Consider the following 10,214-nt stretch of genomic DNA (forward strand, 5'->3'; position numbering starts at 1 on the left):
GTACGAAATGAAGTCTCAGGGAAGGAAAGCACACTGATAACAGACAACATGCTTCTGATAAGTTAAGGCGACAGAGTAAAAATCCGTTGGGTGATACCCACACAGGTTTGAATCCTGCCAGCTACTGGTCTTCCCCTTTTCAAGCTTGCCTTTTGCTGGTCTTGAGCTTTCCAAAAGTAGTGGACGGGCCTCCAGACATCAGAGGGCTTCTCAATGGCCCTTCGCTGCTCCTGCAGCTCATTGCAGGGCTGCCTGCTTTCCATCTGGCACTTGTGACTTGCTGGGCTTCCTGAAGTAGAAGAGGGTGGTGGTTGTGGTTTCTTCTTCCTCCTAGCCCTACCTTCCATAGGGCCTGACGTTTCTTCCTCCTCCTAGTCCTACCTTCTTTGATGACTCAAGAGAGCCACACAGCCCACCTTTTCTGCAACCCATGGGGATCGGAGACCAAGAAAAGAAGAGCCTGCAGAGAGAACACAGCCTTGTCTGCAGGAGTCTCTGAGGGCCTGATACAGGCTACTACTTTCCTAGGTGATGTCTGATGCTTGACAAGCCATACCAGGAACAAGGGCTTAGCAATGGTTTTGTCTTCTTGAGGGAATCACAGTAAACAAAAGGGAAAGGCTCAGATAAGAGTACCCCAAGGTGGGACTCAAAATCACAAACTGTGGATTAAAAGACTAATGTTTTAGCCATTAGGCTGCTAGGTCTGAACCAAAACAGCTTCACTCATTGGTGAAAGAGCTAAGATGGCACATGGCCTGAAGCATCACCAATGATAGCTTCACTCAGATGGGGAGGGAAGAAGCAAGCCTTTCTGTTCTTGGCTAAAGACAGATGTGGAACACTGCTACCTTCACCTTCAGTTGTCTGACAACATGCTTTGAGTCCTGTGACAATGTGTACAAACCCTGCATCAGGCAAGACATGGTAGGAGTTGAGGAGCAGGTTTGGGCTCAGGCAGCCCCACCTTGCTGTGCCTGTGAGGCAACACAATCTTGGATAAGGAGACTTGAAAAGAAGAAGCCCAGTTTAGACTAGCCAGAACAGTGAAAAATGCCTTTAAAATGAGGCAGTGGATATAAAGATCACATTGAGTAAACAGGAATTCAAAAGTTTGCTTAAAAGAGAATTTAAGAAGGAATAGCAAGAACGATGGACCAAAGAGAAAAAAGAATAAGGGAGCAACAAAATATGTCCTAAACTTCAGGACATTGTTATACTTCATAGTTTTGATATAAGAAGCGAAGTATCTATATTTAGGGTATGTCTACACTATGAAATTACATCGATTTGATAGAAGTCGATTTTTAGGAAGTAATTTTATACAGTTGATAGTGGGTGTCCCCACTAAGCACATTAAGTTGGCAGAGTGCATCCACAGTTCCATGGCTGGCATCTACTTTTGGAGGGGTGCACTGTGGGTAACTATCCCACAGTTCCTGCAGTCTCCACTGCCCATTGGAATTCTGGGTTGAGCTCCCAATGCCTGATGGGGCAAAAACATTGTTGCGGGTGGTTCTGGGTACATGTTGTCAGTCACCCCTCCCACCGTGCATGAAAGCAATGGCAGACAATCATTTTGCACCCCACAACTAAGCTCTGGAGTATGGGGGGGAGCAATTTTCAGCCTGTTTGTGCCCCGACCCTGCAGGGTCCACAGCAGCCCCCGGGCACCGGCTTAGCACCCTCTTCACCTGCACCCCCTGCCCTGGGTCCTGCCCCCAAGGAACAAGGGGCTGCTCCATACCCTAGGCAACCTCTACTGCTGAGCCACCTCTCTGGCCGGGTTCATTGAAGCCCTTGCAGTCAGGTTCCCTGGGCCCTGGTGCACAATGCATCCTTAGGGCTTAACCCCTTCCTGCCCATGTTGTAGCTGGGAGACAGGAGGTGGCTGGGTTATGCTGGTGGCCAGCAGCAGCCTGGAGGTGCTTGCTGCCTTTCCTGTCAACAGTGTGCGGGCAGGAAGGGACAAACTGCTTCCAGCCACAGGGGGAGCTGGGGGGAGGGGCGGAGGAAGAGATGAGCTCTGCGAAGACATGGGGCAGGTCATCCCTCCCCTCTCTCCCCTATGACTGGAAGCGGCTTCCATCCCTTCCCTCCTACAGAGTGCTAAAAGGCTGCTGCTGGCCACAATCTGGGGAGGCGGGGGCATATGACCCTGTGTGCCCTGCCCCCACGTGTTGCTTCGGGAAGCGTTCCGGGGGCCCAACAAGGCATGGAGGGTGGAGAGTGCCGGGCAGGAAGGGTTGGGTCAGTCGGTCACTCCCCTAGTGAGAGGGGTATGGGAGTGTCTGTGTGTCACCTCTCCGTGTGTGTGTCACCCCTCTCTGTGAACCCTAAAGCCTTAAAGATAATCCAGCTACACAGTATTTCTTTTTAATGGGCTCAGTCATCTTGATGTTAATTTGAATGTTTGTACTGTATAGGTCTCATTGATTGCCGCTGAACTTGCTTGCATATGAGAATTTTTACCATGTGTCCCGTATTCAGCATAGGGGAATATGGTCACCCTTGTAAGAGGACATCCTTGAGGGACATTATTTTCTCTCAACATACCCACAAAATATTGAAGTCAATGGGCCTTAAGTACATGCTTAAAGTTAATCAGTTGCTTAGGTGTTTTGATGAATAGGGATGAAATTACTCATGTGTTTAAATTTAGCTCAGTGCTTTGCTGAACTGGGGGCAATATACTCAGCATCTTTCAGGATTGATTTTACGTATTCTATGGGCTGTACAAACTTTGACGTATTTCATACATACAGGGCCAAATTCAGCACTGGTTTACTCTCTGGAACCTCACAGAAATCAATGGGCTTGTTAAATGCCTAAACTGCTTAAGTGCCTAAAATACAACCCTAGGTCCATTAGGCTCATTTGTCATGGAAGATGCAGTAACATGTCATTGTTTTCTCTCACACCCCAACCACTACTTACTCTTCCTTATGACACTGTGAATATCTGAAATATAAATACCCTTGTCACTGTTTTATTTGATTATTTTTAATTTTTTATGCCCACGTAGGTTGTGAACAGTTACAGACAAAAGCAACAGGGCAGGCCATCAATTTCTGGATACAGTGAATCATTCTGTTTACAATATAAGTAGAAATGCCTAGTAGACATGTAGTTTGACTTAAACATTTGCTGAGCTCTATAGCGTGTGAAACATTATTAGTCATCTTTTTATTTAGGAACCATTACTGGAGCACACTATTGTTAAGGATACAGCAGTGACATTTGAAACAGCTATTTCAATATTAACCTCTTCCCAGCTGTAGGAAATTCCAAAGAATTTCTGTTCAAATCCATAGATTGCTAGGAAGAGCTCTCCCAGATATTATATATCTAGCTGCACCAGAGGACCATGATCCCTGTGTGTACTCAATACTTCATTCAGCAGTAAGGAGGTTAATCCTATACAAAGTCTTTTTTATGATAAAGTGGATATGCACTAACTATTTTCTTGGCATAATTATCTAACAAATTCAAAGCTTGACATTTATATACAGCCTTACAGCAGAGGATCTCAAGGCACTTTACAGATGCTAATTATGCTTCAGAATTTAACCCTATGACAAGTGGGAACAATATTTACTAACAAGAACTCAGTCACTACCAACAGTTATCACATTGTGGTACCTGAGATATTGCAGAAAGAATCTTCTTTTCTTGACTGATGTGGTGTGGGAACAGTTTGCAAAGTTGGCTATTGTAATGAGGACCATGATACGTAAAGCACTGTGACCTGTACCACAGAGACCTGGGAGTTAGAAGTCCTGGCTCTGTACCACCAGTGTAAGCAGGAATGCTTCCTTGACTTTAATAATCCTTAAGTTACACAATAAAGGCCAGATCATGGCCAGCTCAAGGAGCCCACATAGGAAAGTAAGAGGGTTTATTCTCCTGAGCCTATCACTCTTAAGGCGGGTAGCTGTGCAGCAGAAAAGTAAACTCCAAAGAGCCTCTACTCTCCCTCCAGTGCAGCTCAACAGGTGTGTGGGGTCAGATTGTGTGGGATCAGAGACTGCGTGGGGTGGAGTTTTGTCTCTATACAGCCCACAATGCAATATGCTGAAGAAGCTGGGGACGTATACTGCATTGGGTAGAGGGCTGACCCAGGGTATGTGTCCCCCTTGACCAGATGGGAGAGAAACGGGAGGCAGTCTGTGTCTCGCTGAATCCCAATCTGATCCTCCATCTCTTCCGGGGGCAGCACCACAACATACTGCCCCATACTCAGGGCTTGTGGCAAAGCCACAATTCAGCCCCATGTTAATTTTGCTACTCAACTGTGACATGCTGTAAATCACACTCATTCACAATTAGCCACCGATTTCTGAGAGCTCACCTTGAGACACCGTTAGCCTGATTTTTCTGAGGTGCTGAGCTTCCTTTGCTCCCTTTTAATTCAACTGCAATTGTGGGTGCTCAGTACATCCGGAACTCCAAGCGTCAAGTGTAGCATTCAGAACTTAAAGTACAGAAAAATCAATCCCTACTTTGGAAAATATTGGCCTTAATCTTTCTGTCTTTGTTCTGTCATCTGTGAAATGAAATACTAACATACCTGACGGGTACAGGTGGTCAAAGTTATTTGAACAAACATTTTTTCATCAAATTGCCTTTTCTAAAAAAAACCGAAATCTTATGTGAGAAGTTTTATTTTCTTCCCCCCCCCCACCCCCCGCAATCATCCCTTTATTATGAAACTCAAGAGAAAACAAAGTTTCTTGGTTTTCATTTTTTTCCATCCCTTTCTTTTTCCTTTGCCTTGTCCAGTTGCAAAATGGAAAAAAAGGGCAGCGGACTGAAAGGGAGAGAGAAGAGGAAAAACCAGAGCCAAAACACATCAAAATTTTCTATAAAAAATTTTTAATAAATGAAAAATTGTTACATTTTAAAACCTGTAGAACATTATTTTGAAATTTTCAAACATTATCACAGAATCTCTACCACCTGGCAACTGGAATTAATAGTGGGAAGGTTGTAAAGTGAAGCTAATTCAGGTCTGTAAAACATTGAGATCCTCAGCTGGAACTCACTTTATAAAATAAGTACAAATTATTGTCACTGTGACGTGGTGTATAAACTCTGTACTCGAAATGTAGGGGTTAAAGATGGAAGTGGAGCTTAAAAGGAAGCCAGGCAGCTCAGAAGGGGCTGACAAGGCAGGGAGAAGGACCTGCCCTGGGAACTCCTGAGAGGGGACTCTGGGGCAGTTCCTCTGGGAAAAGAGGAGCCTACTTGCTAGGTCCACACAGACTAAATGAGCAGTTGATACCTTTTCTTCAGTACCTTTTGCTATAAACTGCAAAGTCTGGCCTATAGAATTGGGGGAGGGGTAGGAAGTGGTTCAAGGAGGGCAGCCGTGGGGCCCTGTGCTAGAGTTCAGTGGAGTGGAAGGGCCTGGGTCCCCTACCAACCCCGCTCTTCATTAAGAAGGAACTGACCCCTTAACCACTACTGACGCGTCCATCAAATGCCAACCATCACAATCACTAGTTTACAGATCACAAAAGTATGGCACAGTGAAGCCAGAGGCCAGCTTGTGCTTGAAACCTGCATAAGTGCATAACAGAGTGGGGGGAACACAAACCTTGTTCCATCTTGTTTCTCTTATGTAAGTGTCCTGAACAAAGGGACTCCTTGCACCAGGAAAAGGGATTCACACTTCTGTGGAGGCCCAGCATAAGGCATTTGTACCACTTAAGTCCCATTTAAGCCTTCAAAATAGGACTTAAAATGGTGCATAGACCTTGTGCTGGTTTCTGCGCAAGTGCAAATCACACCTCCTGAGTGCAAGAACACCACAGTGTGAGGGTTACTCCAGGCATCGTCACTCAGTGGTCCCATCCCCCTCTGCAGTGGCCAGAAGAGCTGGCTACCCATAAAGAAGACAGCTTCTTTCTCACGGTGACCTAGTGATTGAACTCCTGAGAGCTCCAAAGGAACCACCACGTCCCAAAGTTTTTGCTGGCACACTGAAGCGTCATACCACCTGTGATGGCAATACTCCCTACCACGGCCCATAATCTAGCCCAGGGATTGGCAACCTTTGACATGGGGCCCATCAGGGAAATCCGCTGGCAGACCGGGACATCCCTTGGCCCACGCCACTTCCCGCAGCCCCCATTGGCCTGGAATGGCGAACCGTGGCCCGTGGGAGCTGCGATCAGCTGAACCTGCAGACGCTGCAAGTAAACAAACCGTCACGGCCCGCCAGTGGATTTCCCTGATGGGCCGCAAGCCAAAGGTTGCCGATCCTTGATCTAGCCCTAAGGATATTGCTTATAACCACCCAGCAAGTCAGTGGTGGAGCCAGAAACAAAATCCAGGCCTCTATTTCCAGTTCCTTCCTCTAACCACTAGACTACTACTCTCTTCCTTGTATTTCTGTGTTTGTTTTTCTTAATCATACAACAGGTAAGATTTTTATTTCAAGGTGTGCATAATTTTTATAACCTTTTTCTTTGTTGCCCTGTTAATGCCTGAGGAAGAATAACCTTCATTTACGAACCAGTATTGGCTTAAAAAACACGGTATTGCCAGTTTTCTTTGAATTAACATTCACTTCATGTTTTTTTCCCCCCTGACTGGAGGAATTGCCTATACCCCTGCTCACCATGGCAACTGACGAATCTAGCCTCAAACCCAGGATGGGCGGGGAAGCTTGAAAATATCCCCAGACGCTAAAATTGGTTTTGTTTTCACAGCAACACACTGTGCAATTGAAGGAGAAAGGGAGTGAGAGCTACCTGTACATCAGTTGGAATCACCCAGCAAGGGAGGAGGAGAAAGAAGGAAGCATGTGTGTTTGTGTACATGTTATACTAGAGCATGTTGAGATTGGAGGGCATTTACTTTCAAAGTATGTTTTTGTGAATGTGGGGAATGAAATGTTGACTATGTGTTAGTGCATGTCTCCCTGGGGGTTGTAATAGGGAGTGCGTTAGTGCATGTCAGTGTCTGACTCTTTTTGTATGAGGAAGATGGATCTGACTATGTGAGCGTATTTGGGTGAAAGCATCGTGCTGTGTGTACTGCTTCATGCAATTGAACATAACTGTGCTGACAGTATTTATGAGCACGTCTGTGCATGGGGAGGGAAGTAGATCAAAAATCTGGGTTGCAACTAGTGTGAGGACAAGAAAAGGTTCTGGCTTTGCAGATTAACCACATATCAGGGACATCAACCCAATAAGCTACACCCAATTACATCAGCAGAAAATGTGGTCCTCTCAGTATTGTGTTATACAGATCACTAAACAAAAGGGATATTGGAATATTACTCATTACTTTGCCCTAACATTTTAAATTAACCATAAAATAAAATAATCATGAAGTATTAAAAAACCCAAACAAGTGATAAGTATGTGTATTAGCAGACTAAAACACAACAAAAATATACACCCCAAATCATAGAGGGCTCAGTGGCAAAACTCACTAGTCCTAAAGAAGTTAGGCTATGGCAAATCTCCCTTACCTTCAGTGGGACCAGTGTTTCTTCTATATGAATAAGGGAAGTCAGTCTGACCTACATTAACCTAATCAAAACAGACAAGCTCATTGCAAACTTTTCTTTTCTCTGTAAAACTCATTAAATAATCTATCATTCTTAATGAAAGTACGATGTTTGAAATAACCTTCTTTGTTTGCCAGGGTGAGTTGCAACTGATCACATGAAAATATGGAATAAAGTTCTAACATGATTTTCCTCCATGTTTTATAGGTGTTATGTTCATGGCATACACACAGAGGAATTACATAAAAACATAAATACTTTAGATGGAAGGTGGCAACGTAACACTACTTTATTCTTCAGAATTCAGAATGATCACACACAAGAACCCCAAAACCAGCAGAGACAAAGCAGGCTGCTCCCTGAAACAGCGACACAACTCATCCCACCTTATTCCAGGCTGGCTGGCTGCAGAATTGACTGCTCTGAGGCCCAGACTGCATGCTTTCCTCCAAAGCCCATTGCCTGCAAGCAGGGCCAGGAAAACCCCTGAAATTTAAAGTGGCATCTCAAAGAAACAACTGAAGTGGGCATTTCTAACAGAAACTAAAGGAAGGAGAAATTATTTTAAAAAATCTAATAAATATTCTATAATAATGTAAGTGATCAGCAATGCGTTAAGTTGTAATGAATACTCATCACTGTTACTCCTGCTGGTAATATTCACTCCCACACAACTACTTAACCCAAGGCTACGTTGCTCTGAACTTCGAAAACAGGTTTCTGAGTCTTAGACAGTGCATTTATTATCATAAACAGCTTTAGCATGTGAGCATGCACATGTACTAAATTAAGCAAGGTGCTATCGCCTGGCTTTTTTATTTATAGGTACACTTTGAGGGAAGTTATTTATTTAAATTATTTTAAGTGAATGATATTGAGGAGGGAAGCTTCAGTTCAACTAAACAAACAGAATAAGCCAAATCATCAGCTCACATAAATCAGCATAGCTCCATAGAAGTCACTGGAGCTACACGTCCCAGCTGAGAATCTGGCCAGAAAACATTACAGCCTTTGTACAGTGTGAGCTAATATCCCAAGAGAATTTAACTCTTAGCATTCACCTTTTCAATATTATTATCCCCTATCTTATAATCAAATCACATCGGATTAAGAGACTTCAGTATGACATTGTACTTTTTTGTAAGAAAAGAAAAAAGCACATTAACATGATCTGAGGTTCTGAGACAACCAAAACAGCTGAATATTTTGTCAAAACACAGCTCAGACAATTAACCTATATATTCAGTTCTCATGATTGGGGGTGGGGGATTGTCATGGCTTTGGTTGGTTGTTTTTTGTCCATAAAAATGCATAGTCATAGCCATTATATTGCCAGTGAAATAAAGGAGTGTGCTAGCAGCTACTTCTCCTCCATTTTTATTTGCTGATTTAAAAAGTGAAATTTCTCTTGCAAATCTTTGGATTTCTTCTTGTAGTCTGTGCCAAATAACTCAGAGCTACAGGAAAAACTCCATTATTATAGTTTGGGAAGGACCATCACACTACTATAGTATTATGTTTTATGGCATATAAACAGAGAATTTAAATACTCTTGCTGGAAGGTTGTAATGTAGCACTACTTTATTTCACAGAATTCAGAAGGATAACACATAAGAACTCCAAAACCTAGAGAGATGAAGCAGGCTTCTCACTAAAACAGAGAGGTCCAACTAGGCTATCTGTCTGCTGACTGACAGCTGCTAGATGAAGACGTCATACCCCCCAACTGTGTAAGCAGGATGAGCATTAAAAGCAAAAGCCTGAAATGTAAAATAGTAGCATACAATTTGAATACAGTTTTAAATATACAACTTATAGTGAAATCCAATTTTTGTTTGTTCTGTGCTGCATGAGGCTATTGTTAGGTGGAAGGAGGGAGGCATAGGTATGGTGAGCTGAACGCAACTGTACAGGTCCAACAGTAATATGCAATCTGTTTATTACAGGATAACAGAACTGTCAGAAACAGATACTCTCAGCAAGCATCTACCATCATTAACTATAATGCCTTGCCTAGCACTTGGAAGATACTCTTCAATAGAGTTAATGGGCGCCCTGCAAAGTTTGCCCAAGAAGATAAATGCTGATATTAACAGATGAGATGTGTCTTATGAGATCACTTCCAGGAAACCTGGTGGCCATTCTGGAATCCTGAAAAATACGCCATGTAAATAGCAGTTAAGTAGGAAAAGGCCTTTTTTGAATTAAACTGCCATCTGTCTGTTACTCCCTGTAGCTGAATCATGTCTGACTTTCTCCCTTCTCTCTTTCATTCACCTTCCTCCTTCACCTGGTGGCCAGGAATTGCACCAGCTCAAGACACTTTCGGCTACACTTCTCTAGTTACAAACTATAGAAATGATCCCTGAAAGTATAGTCTCAATCATGGTAATTTACTCAGACTACCTACAGATACATATATGGGTGCTACATGTGTGGTGGGAAGCACTGACAAATGTACCTGAACTTATTTAAGGAATCTAGGTGCTTTTAACCTTCAGGGTTTTTTTTAGTTTGCCTGCACTGGGTGGAATGTGAAATTAGAGGCATTTTGGGTTGAGGCAGGGGAAATCTCCAAGATGTGCCAGAGATTGATCCCTTCTGCTTTTACCCAGGAGGAGATCATAATGGTGGGGAGGGGAATACTGATGGCTTCCTCTTTATCTCCTTTGAGTTTGGGTGTCATGGA

At 43.5% G+C, this 10,214-nt stretch overlaps 1 pseudogene; it reads right to left on the reverse strand.

The window, feature by feature from the left end:
• Positions 1-9,803: 9,803 nt before the first annotated feature.
• On the reverse strand, positions 9,804-9,906 carry LOC144259766 (small nucleolar RNA U3; annotated as a pseudogene).
• Positions 9,907-10,214: the final 308 nt, after the last annotated feature.

The sequence above is a fragment of the Eretmochelys imbricata genome, chromosome 1, assembly GCF_965152235.1.
Source record: "Eretmochelys imbricata isolate rEreImb1 chromosome 1, rEreImb1.hap1, whole genome shotgun sequence".
Taxonomy (NCBI): domain Eukaryota; kingdom Metazoa; phylum Chordata; order Testudines; family Cheloniidae; genus Eretmochelys; species Eretmochelys imbricata.